Here is a 20,998-nt window from a genome sequence, read left to right as displayed (position 1 = left end):
CATCCTATTCCATTCTCTACCCGTCTGAGCCAATGGGCCGGACTCTGTGCCAGAGTTGCTTCCCACAGGTAGGCAATCACCCCCCACCCCCCACAACAGTACTCAAGCAGGAATACTTATTGTTAAGGGGGACAACCACCGGTGTATCTCTAATACCGGCTTCTTGCCCTTCCCTCTCCTAACTGTTACCCATTTCTCTGTGCCCTGTGGTACCGGGGTGACCACCTTCCTATAGCTCCTCTCTATCACATGCTCACTCACCCTGACCAGACGAAGGTCATCGAGCTGCAGCTCCAGTTCCCTAACGCGGTCTCTGAGGAGTTGCAGCTCGATACACCTGGTGTAGTTGTTTATATTGGAATGTAGGAACAGGGATGCAACATTCATGATCCACAAGCACTCCTCAGACCACACTTACAGCATTGCGTGCAGTTTTGGGCTCCTTATTTTAAAAATGATATAATGACATTGGAGACGGTTCAGAGAATATTCACGAGAAGGATTACAGGAATGAACGGGTTACCATATGAGGAACGTCTGGCAGCTCTAGGCCCGTTTTCGCTGGAGTTCAGGAGAATGAGGAGGGATCTCATAGAATGATTCCAAATGTTAAAAGGCCTGAATAGGTCAGATATGGCTAAGTTCTTTCCCATGATAAGGGATTCTAGGAAAAGAGGGCACGACTTCAGGATTGTAGGGCGTCAATTTTGACCAGACATGCGGAGAAATTACTTTCGTCAGAGGGTGGAAAATCTGCCGAATTTTTTGCCACGTGCGGTGAGGCATTCGGTGCGTTGAAGGCAGAGATAGACAGTTTTTTTTTGTATTAGCCAGAGAGTCAAAGGTTATGGGGAGAAGCAGGGGAGTGAGGATAACTGGAAGAAGTGGATCACGAATTGAATTGAAGCACGATGAATGATTTTCCCAGTGCCCCCATAATCACAACCTAACCTAACATGCTTTTCATTTCCTCAGTCAATCAAAAAGCCGAGATACCAAGAAGACGAGAGTGATCCAGTTAGTTAAACTGCAACCAAAGAAAACAGGTCGCACTAATCTCTCCGTGACAGGGTGGAGTGACTCTGAATCTCCAGTAAACCCTGTTGATTTAAACCGGGCGACCCACCATACCCAGATGCAAAATACAGATTGCAGTAAAGTTAAAGTAGGGAGGTTACATCTTACTCTGAGATGAAGCCTTATAACTCGGCCTCAAATCATTTTATGACCCAAATTGCTAAAATAAATTCAAATAAAGAGGTCCGAAACATGTTAAACTCGAGATGACATGGTTTTCAGTATCTTTGTCCATGGGAATATAACACACCTGGCCTGATCAACCCTGCTATGTCGCCCTGGTAATGGTTAGTAGTAATTAAAGTCTTGAATTACCCAGAGACCTCAGTTTCTGTACTGATCACGGTACAGATAACGTACTGATCTAGGCCTCATATGGAGCCAGTGATCATTAATGGAGAATGTGTGGAGCAGGTTAAGACCTACAAGTATCTGGGAGTACAGTTAGACGAGAAGCTAGACTGGACTGCCAACACAGATGCCTTGTGCAGGAAGGCACAGAGGCGACTGTACTTCCTTAGAAGGTTGGCGTCATTCAATGTCTGCAGTGAGATGCTGAAGATGTTCTATAGGTCAGTTGTGGAGAGCGCCCTCTTCTTTGTGGTGGCGTGTTGGGGAGGAAGCATTAAGAAGAGGGATGGCTCACGTCTTAATAAGCTGGTAAGGAAGGCGGGCTCTGTCGTGGGCAAAGTACTGGAGAGTTTAACATCGGTAGCTGAGCGAAGGGCGCTGAGTAGGCTACGGTCAATTATGGAAAACTCTGAACATCCTCTACATAGCACCATCCAGAGACAGAGAAGCAGTTTCAGCGACAGGTTACTATCGATGCAATGCTCCTCAGACAGGATGAAGAGGTCAATACTCCCCAATGCCATTAGGCTTTACAATTCAACCGCCAGGAATTAAGAACTTTTTAAAAGCTATTATTAATGCTTTTTGAGATAGTGATTTAGATGCATATCATATTTTTTACTGAGTTAAGTATTGTATGTAATTAGTTTTGCTACAACAAGTGTATGGGACATTGGAAAAAAGTTGAATTTCCCCATGGGGATGAATAAAGTATCTATCTATCTATCTATCTATCTATCTATCTATCTATCTATCTATCTATCTATCTATCTATCTATCTATCTATCTATCTATCTATCTGATACCTTGGAGTGCCACCCAATTAATTTAGCTGACTGTTGTTGGACTTGGTTAATGAAAGGCGTGGGCCAGATTAAAATTGTTTTACAACCCGATCTGACAGAGTCCCACATTCTGCCCCCCCCCCGTAAACTCCACAACCCTGTCTCCCCCAACCTCACATGTACATCCCCAACCTTACCGCTCACCTGAATCCTCAGGTCTAAGGGCCAACATCCCAAATATCCCGGACTGCAGCCCGACTAACCCTGGCCCGAGCCCCACAAACAAGTTCAATTAACACCAGGTCTCATCCACCCCGCGCTCTCCACATGTGGAGGGATGCATCTCCAACTCCCAACCCTACCCAGAAACCAACTCCTACTCCCCTCCTACACACCCACAGATACCCTAACTCACAACTCGACACTCATTCTCTACAATCCAACATCACCCCCACTTCAATCACAAGTAGTAATTCTATCACCTTAGCATATTCATAGCAATGAACCTGAAAATTTGTGTGAGGGCGAGGAAGATCCCAATAAGACAGTGGTTAAACGTGGGACGAATTCAAGAAGCACAAAAGCGATGATTTTCCCTCCGCCCGCATAACAACATAACTATTACATTGCGGTGAGGAGGTGGGAACAGACAAATGGTTTATGTTTTACTCGACACATGGGACATAGAAGAGTACAGAAGAGGAACCGGCCATTCGGCCCACAGTGTTGTGCCGAGCCAGATCCAAAGCAAATCAAAAGCACCCGAATACTAATCCCTCCTACCTACACCATGTTCATATCCCTCAACTTCCTGACATCCATTTGCCTATCCCACACGTCTCTTCAGAACCTCTCATGTATTTCCTTCTACCACCATACCAGGCATCCACGAGTCTCTGAATAAAATTATAGGCTTGCACACACACAGAAGACAGAGTGCAGTGATTGAAGGGACTTATTGGAGCCGGAAGCCTGCAATTAGCGGTGTTCCACAGGGTTCTGTGCTGGGAGCTCTGCTGTCTGTGATGAAAAGAAATGACCTGGATGAAGATGGAAATGGGTGGGTTGGTACATTTGCCGATAATTCCAAGATCTTTGCAGCTTTGGATCATGTAGAAAACTGGCAAAGAATGCAGCACAATATAGATCAGTTGAAGATAATGGCTGAGAAATGGCAGATGGGGGTTAACTACGATAAATGAAAGGAGATGGCAAGATCCTTAACAGTGTTGCTATGCAGAGAGATCTTGTGATCCAAAGCATTATCTCGTTCAAAGTGGCTATACAGGTCGATGTGGTGGTTAAAAAGGGTTATGGAATTCGTGCTTTTATTAGACCAGAAATAGAGTTCAAAAGTCAGCAAATTATGCTGCACCTGTATAAAACTGATTATGCCACATCTGGAGTATTGGATACAGTTTTGATCACCCCAATATAGAAAGGATGTTGAGGTTTTGGGGAGGGTGCTGAGGAGATTTTCCAGGATGCTGCCTGGTTCAGAGCACATGTGTTACCACCAGAGTCCGGAGAAACTTGATTTGATTCTTCCGGAGCGTTGGACGCAGAGTGGAGATTCGATGGAGGCTTATAAGATTATGAGAAAACATAGATAGAGTGGACAAAATCTATCCCTTTCCCAGGGTTAAAATGATTAATACCAGAGGACATGCATTGCAGATGAGAGAGGGTAGGTTCAAGGAGAATATGAAGGCTGTGTGCGTATTTGGAGATGTGCACAGATTCTGGAATGTCAGCAGATCCAGGGTTGTGCTGAATATCAAAATTGTACAAATTCTACATACGTTGATAACAAATATACTTCAAACTTTGCACTTTGCTCTTGCCATTTGCTTGAAGGTGGAGGAGGCCATTTTGAAAGTCTGTACTTGCAGGCCTCCATTTTGAGATCACTTTGAACTGGGATAATCTGATGTGGATTTGGGGTATCACCCGAAAAGGATGTGTGCGCTCTTGCGGATGCTAATGGATTCGAATTGTGGGCAGATATGGGGTGCGCATGGATATATAGGTGTCGGCCTGTTTGGGGGTGTCGGAGGATGAGAGGTTTAGAACAGTAATGAAGCTCCTCCAACTCTCTTGGTTGTTGGCTGAAACCAGTTTCAGTGTGGGTCCTGGCGGTGGTCACAACATCCATTATCGTGTCAGTAGCTTCCACTCAGTTCAACAGTGAGCTATGCAAGTCCCTGGTGGAGACAGAGGAACACCAGCGCACACGGATGTTGGAGTGTTCTTCATTGCCGTTTCTGTGACTGTTCTGTTTGGCCAGTCTGGGTTGTTAGCCCTGAGCGAAACTCTCAGCAAATATTTAGTTGGAAAGCTATTGGAAGTTATTCTAAGGAACCGGATATAGACGTACTTGGAGAGCCAGTGACTGATTAGGGATAGTCAATATAGCTTTGTGCCTGATGCTTCCATGTCTAATCAATCTTACAGAGTCTTCAGAGGTGCTTACTAAGAAATCTGATGGAAGAAAGTCAGTGGATGTGGTCTACAGGTAATTTAGCAAGGCCATTGCCGAGGTCCCGCTTCGGACTTGGTTCAGAAGGTTGAGTCGCTGGGCATTCGGAATGAGGTAGTGAATTGGAGGAGGCAGAGTGTGGAAACAGTCGGTTGCCTCTCTGACTGGAAGCCTGTGACTAGTGGAGTGGCGCAGGGATGTTGTTCTTTGTCATCCATATCAGCAATCTGAATGTTAATGTGATGAACCGGATCAAACCTGTGGATGTCATCCAGATTGTGTTGTATTGTAGACAATCGGAAAGGCTATCAAAGTTTGCCGGGGGATTTGGACCAGATGGAAAAATGGGCTGAAACATTGCGGATGAATTTTAATGCAGACCAGTGTGAGATGTTACACTTTGCGTGGACAAATCAGGTGATCAGTCGAGCATCGGGGAATGCGGTAGAAGAGAGGGATCTAGGAATACAGATTCATAATGACTTGAACGTGGCTTCACAGGTCGATAGGGTCGTACAGAGAGCTTTTGACACATCGGCATTCAGAAATCAAAGTATTGCGTACAGAAAGTGGTACGTTATGTTGAAACTGTATAAGATGCTGGCGAGGCCGCATTCGTGTAGCTTTTGTTACAAACCTACAGGGAAAATATGAATCCGATTGAAAGAGTGCAGAGAGAATTTACAGGAATGTTGCTGAGAATTGAGCAACTGAGTTGTAGGGAAAGGTTGAATAGGTTAGGAATTTATTCCCTGGAGTTTAGGAAAATGATGGGAGATTTCAGACAGATGTGCAGTCATTTTAAACTTGTTTGGATGTGTTACACGCACAACCTCTCAAATTGTGTTGTGGTGCCATAAGGTTTCGAATTTACTGGCTGAAATGGGACAATGACGCTTACGGATGCGGTGGTTCAAGTTGATGTGAACATACTGGATTGATTTGAGGGGCAAAGAAATTACCATCCTGTTAAATGTGTGTAAACATCACAGGGAGAGAGGGTTTAATATTGGGTGGATATGTTCTTCTCTCGCTCGGGATATGTGTTTGCTGGATGATGCAATAAGTTCCACTGTAGTTTTCCTGCTAATACCACCCTGTTATTTGTTTCAATGACTTTAGTTGACTTAATAAATTCCAAGGATTCTGTTATGACAGGGGGTCTTTTGGGTGATCAGTATTTTCAAGAAAATTATTATGATAGGATAGAACATTTTTACAGGTGTTTCTAAAAATAATTTTACTGGGAACGTTGGTGTGGCTGTTTTTGTGCCTGAATTGCAGAGAACAATAAAGAAACGACGTACTAGCCATTTTCCAGTTTGTACATCAGAATTAGTTGCCGTCATTTTAGGCTTAAAGTGGGTGGGTGAAAGTTGTCCTTGCAAAGTTGTAATTTGATCAGATTCCTTTTCGGTGTTGATGAGTCTTTAAGATGGTCATTCTAGCAGTCGGTAGGGTTTACTGTTGGAAGCTCAGCCAACATAATCGCATATGCGATGTGCTGGATTAACAGATCTGTTTCCTTTGGGTCCCTGCACAGAGACATGTTGCCAGCAATCAATGGGCTGATTGTTCTGCTACAAAAGCTGTGTTTGTCTGTACGCAGATTTGGGGGTGCACGCGGATTAGTGAGCAGCATTGGATTTGCGGGTTTCCCTCCGATTTGGTGGTGAAGGCTGATTTACGGGTGCATACAGATTTGAGGGTGGGCACGGATTTGAGGATGCACATGGATTTGAGGGTGTGCACGGATTTGAGGGTGTGCACGAATTTGAGGGTGGGCACGGATTTGAGGGTGGGCATGGATTTGAGAGTGGGCACGGATTTGAGGGTGGGCACGGATTTGAGGATGCACATGGATTTGAGGGCGGGCACGGATTTGAGGGTGTGCACGAATTTGAGGGTGTGCATGGATTTGAGAGTGCGCACGGATTTGAGGGTGGGCACGGATTTGACGGATGGCACGGATTTGAGGGTGGGCATAGATTTTGAGGTGTCGGCAGATGTGGACGTTCTAAATGAACTCCCTAATGCGTTGGAAGTCAACTGCAGCAATGGTAGTATCACTGATGTCGAATTTTCCATCTGTAATTTTAAGAAATCTTTTCTTAATGCAGGTCAGATGTCGGCAGGAAAGAATGATGTGTGTTGCTGTATGATCAGTCACATGCCCTGACAACACTCTTGTGATAATATTTCAATGTATGTTTTAATTGTATTTGGAAGTTAGGGCAACTTCCTTTCTGATGGAATCTGGCAGTTGTAGTGCCGACTCTGAAACCTGGGAGCTCCCCGTCTGATTCTTCTGGTCAGAGGCTAAATCGTTCATAAATCATTGATTTGTATGGCATTCTGCATAGGTATGTTCCATTGAAGTGAGGAAAGGGTGGCAGGGTAAAAGAACTATGCTGTACAAAGGATGTAGAAAATCTCGTTAAGAAGAAAGGAAAAGCTAACAAAAGTTTCAAGAAAATAGGTACTGTTGTAGCTCTAGAAAATGACAAGAGTGAGCAGGAGCCATGAGAAGGCCTTGGCGAGCAGGATTAAGGAAAACCACAAGGCTTTCTACAATAATGATGATGAGCCGTGTGAGAATAGGGTACAATTGTGGAAGCATGTGCATGGAGCGGAAGGAGGTAGCGGATGTATTTAATGAATACTTTGCTTCAGTATTCACCAGTGAATAGGACCTGATTGGACTGAAAGGCTTGAGTGTATAGTCATTAAGAAAGAGGATGTTTTGGAGCTTTTGAAATTTAGATAGGTCGCCGGAACCGAATGAAATGCACCCTTGACTACTGAGGGAAGGGAGGGAAGGGATTGATGCTGGAGTGGTGATAGGTAGGTCAAATAGAGAGAAGTAGTTGCACCCAAGGTCACGGCACCGGAAACTGAGTGACAGTCAGGAAGGAGAGTGCAGCGCACCCCCGTGGCCATCCCCCTGAACAACAGGTATATCACTTTACACACCGGTGGGCTGGGGGAATGACCTCACAAAGGAAAGTCACAGCTGTTGGGTCTCTGGCGCTTGGTATGGCTCTGAGGCTCAGATGGGAACGGGGTAGAGTAACAAGGTTCTGCAAAGGAAGTTCAGGAAGTGAGGTGCTAATTAAAGAGACAGCTCATACTGGGCTGTGATCTCAGGACTGCCATCTATACCATGTGCCAGGAATAGGAAGGATAAACTGTTTAACACGTGGCGAAGGAGTTGGTGCCAGAGGGAGGGCATTAAATATTTGGATCGGTTGAGCCCACAGGGATTGCAGTGTGCACAGAGTGTGAGTGTGTTGGTGGAGAGTTGATGGAGGGTGAATGAGCACACAAACACATGCATTGCAGTGTGAGGGAGAGGAGTCAGGAAGGAAAAGGGGAATGAGGAGGATGGAGTTAGGGTTCCATTACAAAGCCCCAGAGTCACAAAACCATCCTCCTCTGGAATTGGTCCCATTCCCTACCCCTGGATGGGGGTGAGCATTGAGTTGCCTTGCCAACGAGAAAATTAATCTTTCTTCTGCTCCTGGTTAACACACTTCTTTAATACATTTACGTTGATCTTGAACATTGAAACGTACTGTTTGTAAAACATGTACTGATGTGAAATGGTCTCAGTGAAGGTCCGAGAGTGGAAAACGAACTGGTGTTCAGCCCCACTGCTCCGTGCCGGACAAGATCCCCCATCGGAGTCTGTCCCATCTGTCTGAGCTTGACACGTCTCACTCTAAAGTTTCCTATTTCTGTCCCTGTCCCAGTGTATTTTATTTTCCTTCTCAACCGCATTCCCTGTCTTCTCCCCATGACCTTCGACGCCTTTAGGAATCCAGTACTGGTCAGTCTCTGATTATGTAAACACTGTGATCCGGCCTCTGAGCGGTCCATGGCAATGAATTCCACAGCTCCCTCATGTCTCCCTCCCTGGAGTGAAGTTGCTGGAGTTTCAGCAGGTGGGATGACTGAGTAAATCGCTGTGCTCTCTCAGGACAGAAGTGTGGCCTCGACTTATTGTGAACTCGCTAGAGCCTCTCAGGGTGGGTTAACTGAATGAAACTCTCCCCACACTCTGAACAGGTGTACAGCTGCTTCCGTTGCGTGAAATGTCTGGTGTTTCAGTTGCTCAGCTAACTGAATGAATCTTTTCCCACACTAGGAGCAGGAGAACGACTTCTCCCCAGTGTGAACGCACTGGCGTTTCTGCAAATCGGATGTCTGGATGAGTCCTTTTGCAAACAAGGATCAGGTGAACAGCCTGTGTGAGTCTGCTCTCTGGTATTCTGTCTCACCTTTACAATCTGAGACTGAGTCGGGAAAAGATACCGGTGCTGTGGGAGACTTCCTGCTTGGTTCCTTTGCTCAATAAGGCGACTCCATCTGAACTTAATGACGACAGACTAATTGCCCTCACATCTCATGTGATGATGATGGAGAGGCTGGTCCTGACTTACCCTGGACGCTCTGGAGTTTGCCTACCAACCTCATGAGGGTGTGGATACATAATCTACCTGTTGCAGCGAGCTCACTCCCATTGGCGTTGTGAGAATCGCTTTTTTTTTATTTCGCTAGTACCTTCAATACAATCCAGTCCCGTCTTCAGTGCAACAACCTGCAAAGGATGGGCGTAGACAAACTCACTCACTCCTGGGTTACGGCCTTCCTGACAGACAGACCCCAGTTTGCAGTGCCGGTGGTTCTCTGCCGGAAGTGGTGATGAGTGGTACTGGAGACCCACAAAAAACTGTCCTGTCCACGTTTCTGTTCACACTATTATCTCACCTCCCCCAACATTCTTACTACCTCCCTTCCTTTCCAGTCCTGAAGGGTCTCGGTCTGAAACGCCGACTGTTCTCTCCTCTCCATAGTTGCTGCCGGCCCCTCTGATTTTCTTCCAGCATTTCCCGTCTGTTGCTTTGGATTTCCGCATCTGCAGATTTTCTCCTGTTTGCTCACATGCGCATGCGCGGAAGTCGGAGGCCGTCCCGAATATCGCGCATGCGTTCAGTAGACGAGAGGCACACAAGGACCGGCCGCAGGTAGGAGAGTCTCCGAGCGGGAATCAATCTCCGGCGTCTGAAACGCGATTGAAGGGTTATTACTGTGAGCTCCTGCCACACTGGTCCTGCACCCCAGGACAGTCCTGGTCAGTTCCCTCTTTCTCAGCCCCACGATCCGTACCCGGGCCCCCGGGAGTTTTCAGCTCATGAACGCGCCATTTCTGCGGCGCATGCGCATCGCTGGATCTTTCGGTAGCTGACAGGTTTCTCGTTCGCGGGGCCTTCTGGGTAAAAGAGTAGCCCTGGGTGACGCTGCCAGCGTTGTCCCGGTGCAGTCGGAGTAAATGTGAGCGAATTTATCTCCCAAACACTGCCGAGGTCCAGCTGTATAAATGCAAGGATTAGTAACTCGGAACAAAAATATATTTCCGAGTTAATCTTGGATTAAAAGTCTACTTTCCAATCAGTAAAAATGTCAATTAATGCTGTATGGCAAAAAAAACATCCTTCCGTCAGATTTAGTTCTCTCTGGGTAAAGAAGGATATAAAACAGCTTTGTCCTCGATGCCAGCTGAGTTATGGCTTTCACATCACAAAAGTGCCACACTCCAATGAGAATAACTACTTTCATGTCATTGGCATTGCCATCAATGGGTTCATCACTGTCAATCAGCTGGGGGGAGGGAATCCGAGGAATTAGAAAATCTCCAGGATCAGACATGTAGTAACAAGTGCTCTTTGCAGTGTTGTGGGACATGGCCAGAACTGAAATAATACCAAAGGACAAATTGAGCCAAATCACAGGTTGATTGAAGACAGAAATAGCCCATTCTCATGCAGACAGGAATACAGTCGGAGAATTCGATGGTCACTCTGGATGCCTGATCCTTGCCTTGGTAGAAGGTGAGGAGTTCATGCAGAAACATAGAAATCTACATTTCATTACACGCCCTTCGTCCGAGAATGTTGTGCAGATCATGCAATCTAACTGAGAAACTGCCTAGAATCTCCCTACCACATCGCCCTCTACTCTTCCTAGCTCCATGTATCTATCCGAGAGTCTCTTGAAATACCCTATTGTATCCACCTCTCCCACCTTCGCAGTGTATTCCACACACCCACCACTCTGTGTGAAAAACTTACCTCTGACATCCCCCTTGTACCGACTTCCAAGCACCTTAAAACTATGCACCCTCCTGTGAGCCATTTCAGTCTTGGGAAAAAACCTCTATCCCTCATCATCTTATTCACCTTTCTGAATTGCCAGATGGTTGATCCCAGTGAGATGCCATTCTCCTTCTCTCAGTGTGGGAAGGGATTCACTCCACCCTGCCCGCAGACACGCCAGTGAGATCACAGTGGGGAGAGGCCATTCACCTGCTCTGTGTTAGGGAGGGGAACTACTCAGTCATCCAGGCTGAAGATACATCAGCAAGTTCACACCACAGTGAGATGCTCCACCTGTTCTGCAAGCGGGAAGCCATTCATTCTGTCGTTGATGCTGGTGATACTGTACATGGGGTCCTAGTGAGAGTGGACAAGGAACACTGTGCACAGGTCTGATCTCCCTCCCCGAGTCCGCCTTCGGGATGCAGGGAATGAAGAGAAGGTTTCCCACATTGACTTATTGGGTGGGGGTGGCTGTGTCCTCGGAGATATTACACAGGCCGGGACTGTCTCAAAAGTAGAGAAATAAGAGGTGGTCTGACTGAGACAGTCTCACAGGAATTTCCCCACCCAGACTGCAGTGAATTTTTGCAATTTTCTCCACAAGGTTTCTAAGTTCAAAAGGCAAATTTAGGGCCACAGTGGTGACGGAAACACTGCGGGAAAGTGGCGCTGAATGAAGGGCAGAGTAGGCACAAGGGGTCGAATGGCCACACCGATCATGTTTATTTCCTAAAGCACAAGTTTACCTGTGCAATATTTCCCTTTGGGCTTCAGCCTGTCAGATTGCACAGAAATGCGGTGAGAGTTCCGGAGATCCTTCGGCAGCCACTGTGGGGCATCTCCCATCTCCCAGCAACAGGGGACGGGTCTGGGAGGCAGCTTCGGACAACCGGCTCCGATCCACGGCGGGGAAAGACCAGGCACCCTCCGTGTTGCTGAAACATCTCACGGAATCTCACCCAGTCTCCTCACCTCTGCCACCTGAAGGAATTAAGACCCCGGCCGGTGTTGCAGACTTTACCCGAAGTGCCACTCCCGATCTCCGACTTCTCACCGGGTCCAGTCGTTTCCGGTTCCATTCTGAGCGCTCGGCGTCCCGCCCACTGACACGCTCCGCCAATGAGAGCATGTTTGTTCCAGCGCTGTTCTCTGATTGGCTGTGAGTCTGTCTGAGGTCGGGCTGCTGCCGGGAGCCGGAGTTGTCAGTCACGTTTGTTCTCAGAATCAAAGCAAGTTCCCCGAGGCTCAAAGTTCAAAGTAAATTTTATTATCGGAGTACAAATAAATCACCGCATACAGCACCGAGATTCATTTTCCTGCGCACATACTAAACAGAATTCTGTAGAGTAGTAACTATAACAGCGTCATGAAAGATCAGCCAGAGTGCTGAAGGTAACAAACTGTGCAAATGCAAATATGGAGAAACAGCGATAAATAACGAGAACATGAAATAACCGCAGCGGCTGCCGATGGCTCTCCGGAGCTCTCACCGGTCCCCTGTGCAATCCGACAGGCTGAAGGCCAAGGGAGGACAAGGCGCAAAGGGAAACTCGTGAGTTAGAAAATAAGCAGCAGTTGCAAATGTGGCCATTCGGCCCCTCACTCAGAACGTGCCGGATCTTTTACCTGAGTGCTGTATTCCTGCCGAGCCCCCAAATATTTCTTTTGAATTTAGAAACCTTGCAGAGAGAATTGCAACGATTGACTGCACTCAGGGTGAGGACATTCCCCTCATCTCCGTCGTGCTGAGGTGACCTCGGATTTTGAGTCTGTGGCACTTGGCTACACACTCCAGCCGGAGGAATCATCATTCCTGGCCCAGCCCTGTGAGACTGTGTCTGTCTCTTATTTCTCTCATTCTGAGACAGGCCCAATATGATCATTCGTTGTGGGAGAATCTCAGTGGATGGGCAAGTCAGCGTAGTTTTCTGCGATTTGTTCCAGAGCCTGATGACTGAAGGGCAGTAACTGTTTCTGACCCTGGGGGTGTGAGTCCGGAGGCTTCTACCCGAGTGAGGCAGCGAGAAAAGAGCCTGTCCTGGGTGGTGAATATCTCTGATGATGGAAGCTGCTCTGCTCCGACAGCGTTTCATGTCGATGTGCTCGATGTTGGGGAGGGCTCCACCCCGTGATGTACTGGACCGAATCCAGTACCTTGTGACGTAGAATGTCCCGTCCTGTGCTTTTTCCTGCAGCCACAAGTCGGTCATCACCACTGCATCTGTCTCCTCACTGCACAATATCCTCCACATCCCCACTCGCATGGTATGAACTAATTTAATAATCGTTTTAAATATTTACTGAACAATCGTGTCACCCCCCAGCCTGACTCTCTTTATACCTGGAGAAAAGTAAAAACGAGCTGCTGGTGTTACACAGCTCGTCAGGCAGCGTCTGTGGAGGGAAATGGAAAATTGACATTTCGGGTTGAGACAGTCCAGATGTAGGATCTCGACCCGGAAAGTCGATTGTACATTTCTCTCCGCAGTTGCTGCCCGACCAACTCAGTTCTTCTAGCCTCATGTTTCTTACTCGAGATTCCAGCAGGTGCAGTCTCTTGTGCCTCTTTTTTCAGAACTTGCCCCTTTCAGTCCTGCCTCAGACTGAACCAGGCTTTTCTCTCCGGCTTCTTTTCTGTTATGCTCCTTCTTTAGCCCATCAGGCCGATCGGGACACAGGCGGCCACCGGCAGCTCTCCGGGGGTTGATCGGCCCATCACTCCGATAGGGACACAGGCGGCCACCAGCAGCTCTCCTAGGGTTGATCGGCCCATCACGCCGATCGGGACACAGGCGGCCACCAGCAGCTCTCCGGGGGTTGATCGGCCCATCACGCCGATCGGGACACAGGCGGCCACCGGCAGCTCTCCGAGGGTTGATCAGCCCATCACGCCGATCGGGACACAGGCGGCCACCAGCAGCTCTCCGGGGGTTGATCGGCCCATCACGCCGATCGGGACACAGGCGGCCACCAGCAGCTCTCCGGGGGTTGATCGGCCCATCACGCCGATCGGGACACAGGCGGCCACCGGCAGCTCTCCGGGGGTTGATCGGCCCATCACTCCGATCGGGACACAGGCGGCCACCAGCAGCTCTCTGGGGGTTGATCGGCCCATCACGCCGATCGGGACACAGGTGGCCACCAGCAGCTCTCCGGGGGTTGATCGGCCCATCACGCCGATCGGGACACAGGCGGCCACCGGCAGCTCTCCGAGGGTTGATCGGCCCATCACACCGATCGGGACACAGACGGCCACCAGCAGCTCTCCGGGGGTTGATCGGCCCATCACGCCGATCGGGACACAGACGGCCACCAGCAGCTCTCTGGGGGTTGATCGGCCCATCACGCCGATCGGGACACAGGCGGCCACCAGCAGCTCTCCGAGGGTTGATCGGCCCATCACGCCGATCGGGACACAGGTGGCCACCAGCAGCTCTCTGGGGGTTGATCGGCCCATCACGCCGATCGGGACACAGGCGGCCACCGGCAGCTCTCCGAGGGTTGATCGGCCCATCACGCCGATCGGGACACAGGCGGCCACCGGCAGCTCTCCGGGGGTTGATCGGCCCATCACACTGATCGGGACACAGGCGGCCACCGGCAGCTGTCCGGGGGTTGATCGGCCCATCACGCCGATCGGGACACAGGCGGCCACCAGCAGCTGTCCGAGGGTTGATCGGCCCATCACACTGATCGGGACACAGGCGGCCACCGGCAGCTGTCCGGGGGTTGATCGGCCCATCACGCCGATCGGGACACAGGCGGCCACCGGCAGCTCTCCGAGGGTTGATCGGCCCATCACGCCGATCGGGACACAGGCGGCCACCGGCAGCTCTCCGAGGGTTGATCGGCCCATCACGCCGATCGGGACACAGGCGGCCACCAGCAGCTCTCTGAGGGTCGATCGGCCCATCACGCCGATCGGGACACAGGCGGCCACCGGCAGCTCTCTGAGGGTTGATCGGCCCGTCACTCCGATCGGGACACAGGCGGCCACCAGCAGCTCTCTGAGGGTTGATCGGCCCATCACGCCGATCGGGACACAGGCGGCCACCAGCAGCTCTCCGAGGGTTGATCGGCGCATCACGCCGATCGGGACACAGGCGGCCACCGGCAGCTCTCCGAGGGTTGATCGGCCCATCACGCCGATCGGGACACAGGCGGCCACCGGCAGCTCTCCGGGGGTTGATCGGGACACAGGCAGCCACCAGCAGCTCTCTGAGGGTTGATCGGCCCATCACGCCGATCGGGACACAGGCGGCCACCAGCAGCTCTCCGGGGGTTGATCGGCCCATCACGCCGATCGGGACACAGTCGGCCACCGGCAGCTGTCCGGGGGTCGATCGGCCCATCACGCTGATCGGGACACAGGCGGCCACCAGCAGCTCTCCGGGGGTTGATCGGCCCATCACTCCGATCGGGACACAGGCGGCCACCAGCAGCTCTCTGGGGGTTGATCGGCCCGTCACGCCGATCGGGACACAGGCGGCCACCGGCAGCTCTCTGGGGGTTGATCGGCCCATCACTCCGATCGGGACACAGGCGGCCACCAGCAGCTCTCTGGGGGTTGATCGGCCCATCACGCCGATCGGGACACAGGCGGCCACCAGCAGCTCTCCGAGGGTTGATCGGCCCATCAGGCCGATCGGGACACAGGCGGCCACCGGCAGCTCTCCGGGGGTTGATCGGCCCATCACGCCGATCGGGACACAGGCGGCCACCGGCAGCTCTCCGAGGGTTGATCGGCCCATCACGCCGATCGGGACACAGGCGGCCACCGGCAGCTCTCCGGGGGTTGATCGGCCCATCACGCCGATCGGGACACAGGCGGCCACCGGCAGCTCTCCGGGGGTTGATCGGGACACAGGCAGCCACCAGCAGCTCTCTGAGGGTTTATCGGCCCATCACGCCGATCGGGACACAGGCGGCCACCAGCAGCTCTCCGGGGGTTGATCGGCCCATCACGCCGATCGGGACACAGTCGGCCACCGGCAGCTGTCCGGGGGTCGATCGGCCCATCACGCTGATCGGGACACAGGCGGCCACCAGCAGCTCTCCGGGGGTTGATCGGCCCATCACTCCGATCGGGACACAGGCGGCCACCGGCAGCTCTCTGGGGGTTGATCGGCCCATCACTCCGATCGGGACACAGGCGGCCACCGGCAGCTCTCCGGGGGTTGATCGGCCCATCACGCCGATCGGGACACAGGCGGCCACCAGCAGCTCTCTGGGGGTTGATTGGCCCATCACGCCGATCGGGACACAGGCGGCCACCAGCAGCTGTCCGAGGGTTGATCAGCCCTGTGGCCTCTGCTTTCACCACACGACTTCAATCGTCTTCCAGGGATGATCCATCCGATCCCAGGGATGAGGCCTGTGGAGATTCAGTTGACGTTTCTGTCACACTGGGTTTTTACACGATGGGTTTGCTAGCCCCATGCCCGACTCTCCTCCTTTCATAGCTGGGCTTAGGCAGTCCATGGCGGTTTTCATTCTGTTCAGACCTGCTTAATCTGTTTCTGATCCCTCATTGATACAGATACCACAATTTCTTCCCACAGACAGCAACATAATGTTCATTCCTTGAGACTGCAGCGCGCGTAGTGGACAATCGCGGTACTGCAGGGGATCAGCAGCTCCCCGAAAGTGAAAGCATTCTGAATCAGGAAGTGCTGGGAGTTAACATGGCTTCGAAAGGACCGGTCAAGTGTTGGACCGAGGAGGTAATTTGTCCCGTCTGCCTGGATTTCTTCACCGATCCGGTTATACTGGAGTGTGGACACAACTTCTGTCGCTCTTGTATCACACGGTGTTGGGAAAGGGAAGAGAGAAACTCCTGCCTGGAATGTAGAGAGGTGATTGCTGACCGCACCCTCAGGGTGAATCGGGCCTTAGCAAATCTGGCTGAAAAAGCTCGAAATCTAAACCTGAATCCGAAAGGGAAGGAAAGTAAACGTCACTGCGAGGAACATGAGGAAGAACTGAAGCTGTTTTGTGAAACGGACAAGACACTGATCTGTCTGATCTGTAGAGATGCGCAGGAACACAGGGAGCACCGCTTCAAGCCGATTAAAGAAGCTGTTAAAATCTATAAGGTAATCTAACGTTAATTTGATACTTAACCCATCTTTTCTTGTCCTACATAATATCGCATGAGCCTCCAAAACAAACACATCACTCTCTGCAACTTCCGCCATTTCCAACGGGATTCTAGCATCTCTCCGTCCCACAGCCCATCTCCGCACCCCGCAACTCTCCGCTCTCCATACGGATCGCTCCCCGTACTGTATCGCCCTGATCCACTCGCTCCTCCCCACTGATCTCCCTCCTGACACCGACACCTGCAAGTGGGACAAGTGGGACCTGACTCCTAACCTCCTCCCTCCTCACCATTCAGGGCCGCAAACAGCCCAGTTCCTTCCGTTTCTTCCATGGTCGATTGTCTTCTCGTACTAGATTCCTTCTTCTCCAGCCCTTTACTTCTTCCACCTGTCCCCTCTCAGCTTCTCACTTCATCACCCTCCCCCACACTCCCCCTCACATTGTCTCACCCGTCACCTGTCAGCTGGTTCTCATCCCCAACCTTTTTATTCTGGCTGCTGTCCCATTCCTTCCCAGGCCCAATGAAGGGTCTCATCCCGAAACACCGACTGTTTATTTCCCCTGAATAGATGCTGCCTGACTCACTGAGTTCCTCCGGCATTTTGTGTGATAATCGGGTTTGATCACCTGTTTCTTTTGATGCATCTTAGTTTCTATTTCCTTCGCTCTCTGACTTCCAGGATCAGATAAAATCTTCCTTAGACTCTCTCACACAAAAGAAATCAGACTTCCAGAAAAAGGAGCAGCAACAGAAAGAGAAGATTTCCGGAGTTCGGGTGAGGCTTCCTGAGCAGAATTTCTGATATTACAGTCGAGTTTTGCTCCCTTTAATGCAGAATAGTCGAGTATGGCAGCTCCAGTGACCTGGGTTCGATCCTGACCTCTGCTGCTGTCTGTGTGGAGTTTGCATGCTCTCCCTGTGACCACGAGAGACTCCGACACATCCCAAGGACATGCTGGATGAATGGCTAATTACCGTTAACCCTGTAAAGGTGGGGAGGGTGTGTGTGAATCAGATGGGAGTTTATGGGTCAATAAGTGAGAATAGATTTCAGGAAAACGTCAGTGAATGGGGTTGATGGGAATGTTTCAGAGCTAGCATGGACATTAATGGACCAAATGGTCTCCTTAATGTCATCAGGAAATACACACAGCAATACAGTAAATTAATCTTCACTTTCATTTGACAGAAACAGTCACCCAGCATTCAGACCTACATCACATCCCAGTTTGCTGAACTGCGCCAGATTGTCACTGAGAAAGAGCAGAGCTTACTCAGGGATCTCAAAGAAGAAGAGAAGAGGATTCTCGACACAATGGAGAAAAATCTTCTAGCTCTCCAAGAGAATATAAGGATTATTCAGGAGGAAATCACTAAGTTAAAGGAACAGATGGATCAAAAAGACGGTGTGATATTTCTCAAGGTGAGGGATTATATTTCAATTTGTTTCTGTCAGAGGGCACTAAATGAACAGTGGTATATTTGAAATAAACACAGCACAGCGGCCAATTCTTACAAATCAATTGCCGCTGCTGGTGATCTCACACAGATTGTTCGACCTGTATGACGCACACGTCAATCACACGAATAATCACCTTCCAAAATGTCGAAGATTTGTATTCGATCCTTTATCTGCAACAGACAATCATGAAGCAATGAAACTTCAGCGTAATTAATCGTAAATTAATCAGCAACAAAGCGGTTAACAAACGATATGATATCCATCCGTCCTCAGCTCAAGACTGCCCAGAACAAAGCACGAATACGTAACTTATTCCCTTCACTATTACCACACCCCACACGCGTGACTAGTTACCATCACAATCACGTAACACAGAACACAATGCAGACAGGGCAATCAAAGACAGAAAGCAGATGCATCGCTCCCAGACACAGCATTTACAAATGGCAGTAAACTGTTTTTCACCAGACAACTGATCCTCCACACTGCCAAGAGTCTTACCATTACTACCATATTCTGCCATCATATTTGACCTACCAAGTGAACCAGCTCACACTTACCTGGGTTGAACTCCAAACTGCCACTTCTCAGCCCAGTTTTCATCCTATCGATGTCCCACCGTAAACTCTGACAGCCCTCCACACTATCCACAACATCCCCAGCATTTGTGTCATCAGCAAATTTACTAACGCATCCCTCCATTTCCTCATCCAGGGCATTTATAATAATCACAAAGAGAAGGGGTCCCACAGCAGAGCCCTGAGGCACACTACTGGTCACCAACCTCCATGCAGAATATGACCTGTCTACAGCCACACTTTGTCTTCTGTGGACAAGCCAATTCTGGTTGAATAAATCAATGTCCCCTTGGATCCCTTGCTGAAATCCATATACTCTACATCTACTGTTCTACGTTCATCAATGTGTTTTGTCACATCCTCAAAAAATTCAATCAGGGTCATAAGGAACGACCTGCCTTTGACAAAGCAATGCTGACTATACCTGATCATATTATACCTCTCCAAATGTTCATATCGTCCGGTCTCCATCAGAAACAATCTCCTCCCACAGTGGCCTGGGGTACATCTCGTCCGGTCTCCATCAGAAACAATCTCCTCCCACTGTGGCCTGGGGTACATCTCGACCGGTCTCCATCAGAAACAATCTCCTCCCACAGTGGCCTGGGGTACATCTCGTCCGGTCTCCATCGGAAACAGTCTCCTCCCACAGTGGCCTGGGGTACATCTCGTCCGGTCTCCATCAGAAACAATCTCCTCCCACAGTGGCCTGGGGTACATCTTGTCCGGTCTCCATCAGAAACAATCTCCTCCCACAGTGGCCTGGGGTACATCTCGTCCGGTCTCCATCAGAAACAATCTCCTCCCACAGTGGCCTGGGGTACATCTCGTCCGGTCTCCATCAGAAACAATCTCCTCCCACAGTGGCCTGGGGTACATCTCGTCCGGTCTCCATCAGAAACAATCTCCTCCCACAGTGGCCTGGGGTACATCTCGTCCGGTCTCCATCAGAAACAATCTCCTCCCACAGTGGCCTGGGGTACATCTCGTCCGGTCTCCATCAGAAACAATCTCCTCCCACAGTGGCCTGGGGTAAATCTTGTCCGGTCTCCCATAAGAAACAGGCCATTCGGTCCATCATCTTCTATCAATTTCCCTGCTTCAAAATTCTCCTCCCACATACTCACCACACCCAGCAACACAGCACCGAACTCAATGGTCGCTCACGTGTTTATCCAGTTTCCCCATTACATTCAATCTCTGCTGTTCCACTTCAACCACTCCTGTGGCAGCGAGTTCCTCTTCACTAAATTTCTTATGGGATTTATTAAAATCCATCTGGAATTTCACCTCCCACAATTCTTCCCGTAAAGAGAGGTACTTCACCCCCCACCTCTCACAATTAAATCCATCACTGATCTTAAATTCCTCCATCTTGTCACCCTGATATCGTATCCAGATGAAAATGGACAACCTGTCCTGTCTTCCCTGTAAGTTTCATCCTCTTAGTAATGGTCTGACATTCAGAAACTTTCCCTGGAATTTAACCCATGGTTCTCTATTGTCCATGTGTGTGAGTGACTGTGGGAGTGGCAATTTTCAACACCTTGTAATGATTTGGATGAAATTCAGGATGTGGACAGTAAGTCCAAGTCTAATCAGATTTATGTTTGATTTATTTCAGGAGGAAGCTCATTGGAACAGGAGGTAGGACATACTCTTTAGTGAAAATCTGTATAGTTCAAAATTGCAGTTTATAACCAGCAGTTTAATATTTACAGAATCAGTGATGATGTCCAGGAATTGTCAGTGACAGATGAGGTCCTACCGGTTGAAAAATTCGATCACCTCTATTTGTTGAACACAGTGCTGAGAGAAACACTTGATGCCATTAACCGAGGTAAAACTTACAAAGATTAATTTCTCCTTGTTCAGTTGCGTTCTAATTTGAAGCAAGGATTGTCTATAATTATAGGAGGAGAACCTATATTTATAATTATAATTAAGGTGAACTGAAGTTTATTCCATATCAACCCCACCGACTGGGAGGCATCACTGTCACATG

The 20,998-nt window shown here is 49.6% G+C and overlaps 1 long non-coding RNA gene across 1 annotated transcript; it reads left to right on the top strand.

Moving 5' to 3' along the window:
* The first annotated feature begins 18,270 nt into the window (after positions 1 to 18,270).
* Positions 18,271 to 20,791, top strand: LOC140720248 (uncharacterized). The gene is made up of 3 exons (XR_012097141.1): positions 18,271 to 18,376; positions 20,618 to 20,640; positions 20,715 to 20,791. It is a non-coding gene; the product is annotated as an uncharacterized lncRNA (long non-coding RNA).
* Positions 20,792 to 20,998: the final 207 nt, after the last annotated feature.

The sequence above is a fragment of the Hemitrygon akajei genome, unplaced genomic scaffold (assembly GCF_048418815.1).
Source record: "Hemitrygon akajei unplaced genomic scaffold, sHemAka1.3 Scf000038, whole genome shotgun sequence".
Taxonomy (NCBI): Eukaryota; Metazoa; Chordata; class Chondrichthyes; order Myliobatiformes; family Dasyatidae; genus Hemitrygon; species Hemitrygon akajei.
This window is presented reverse-complemented; position numbering and strand designations above follow the sequence as displayed.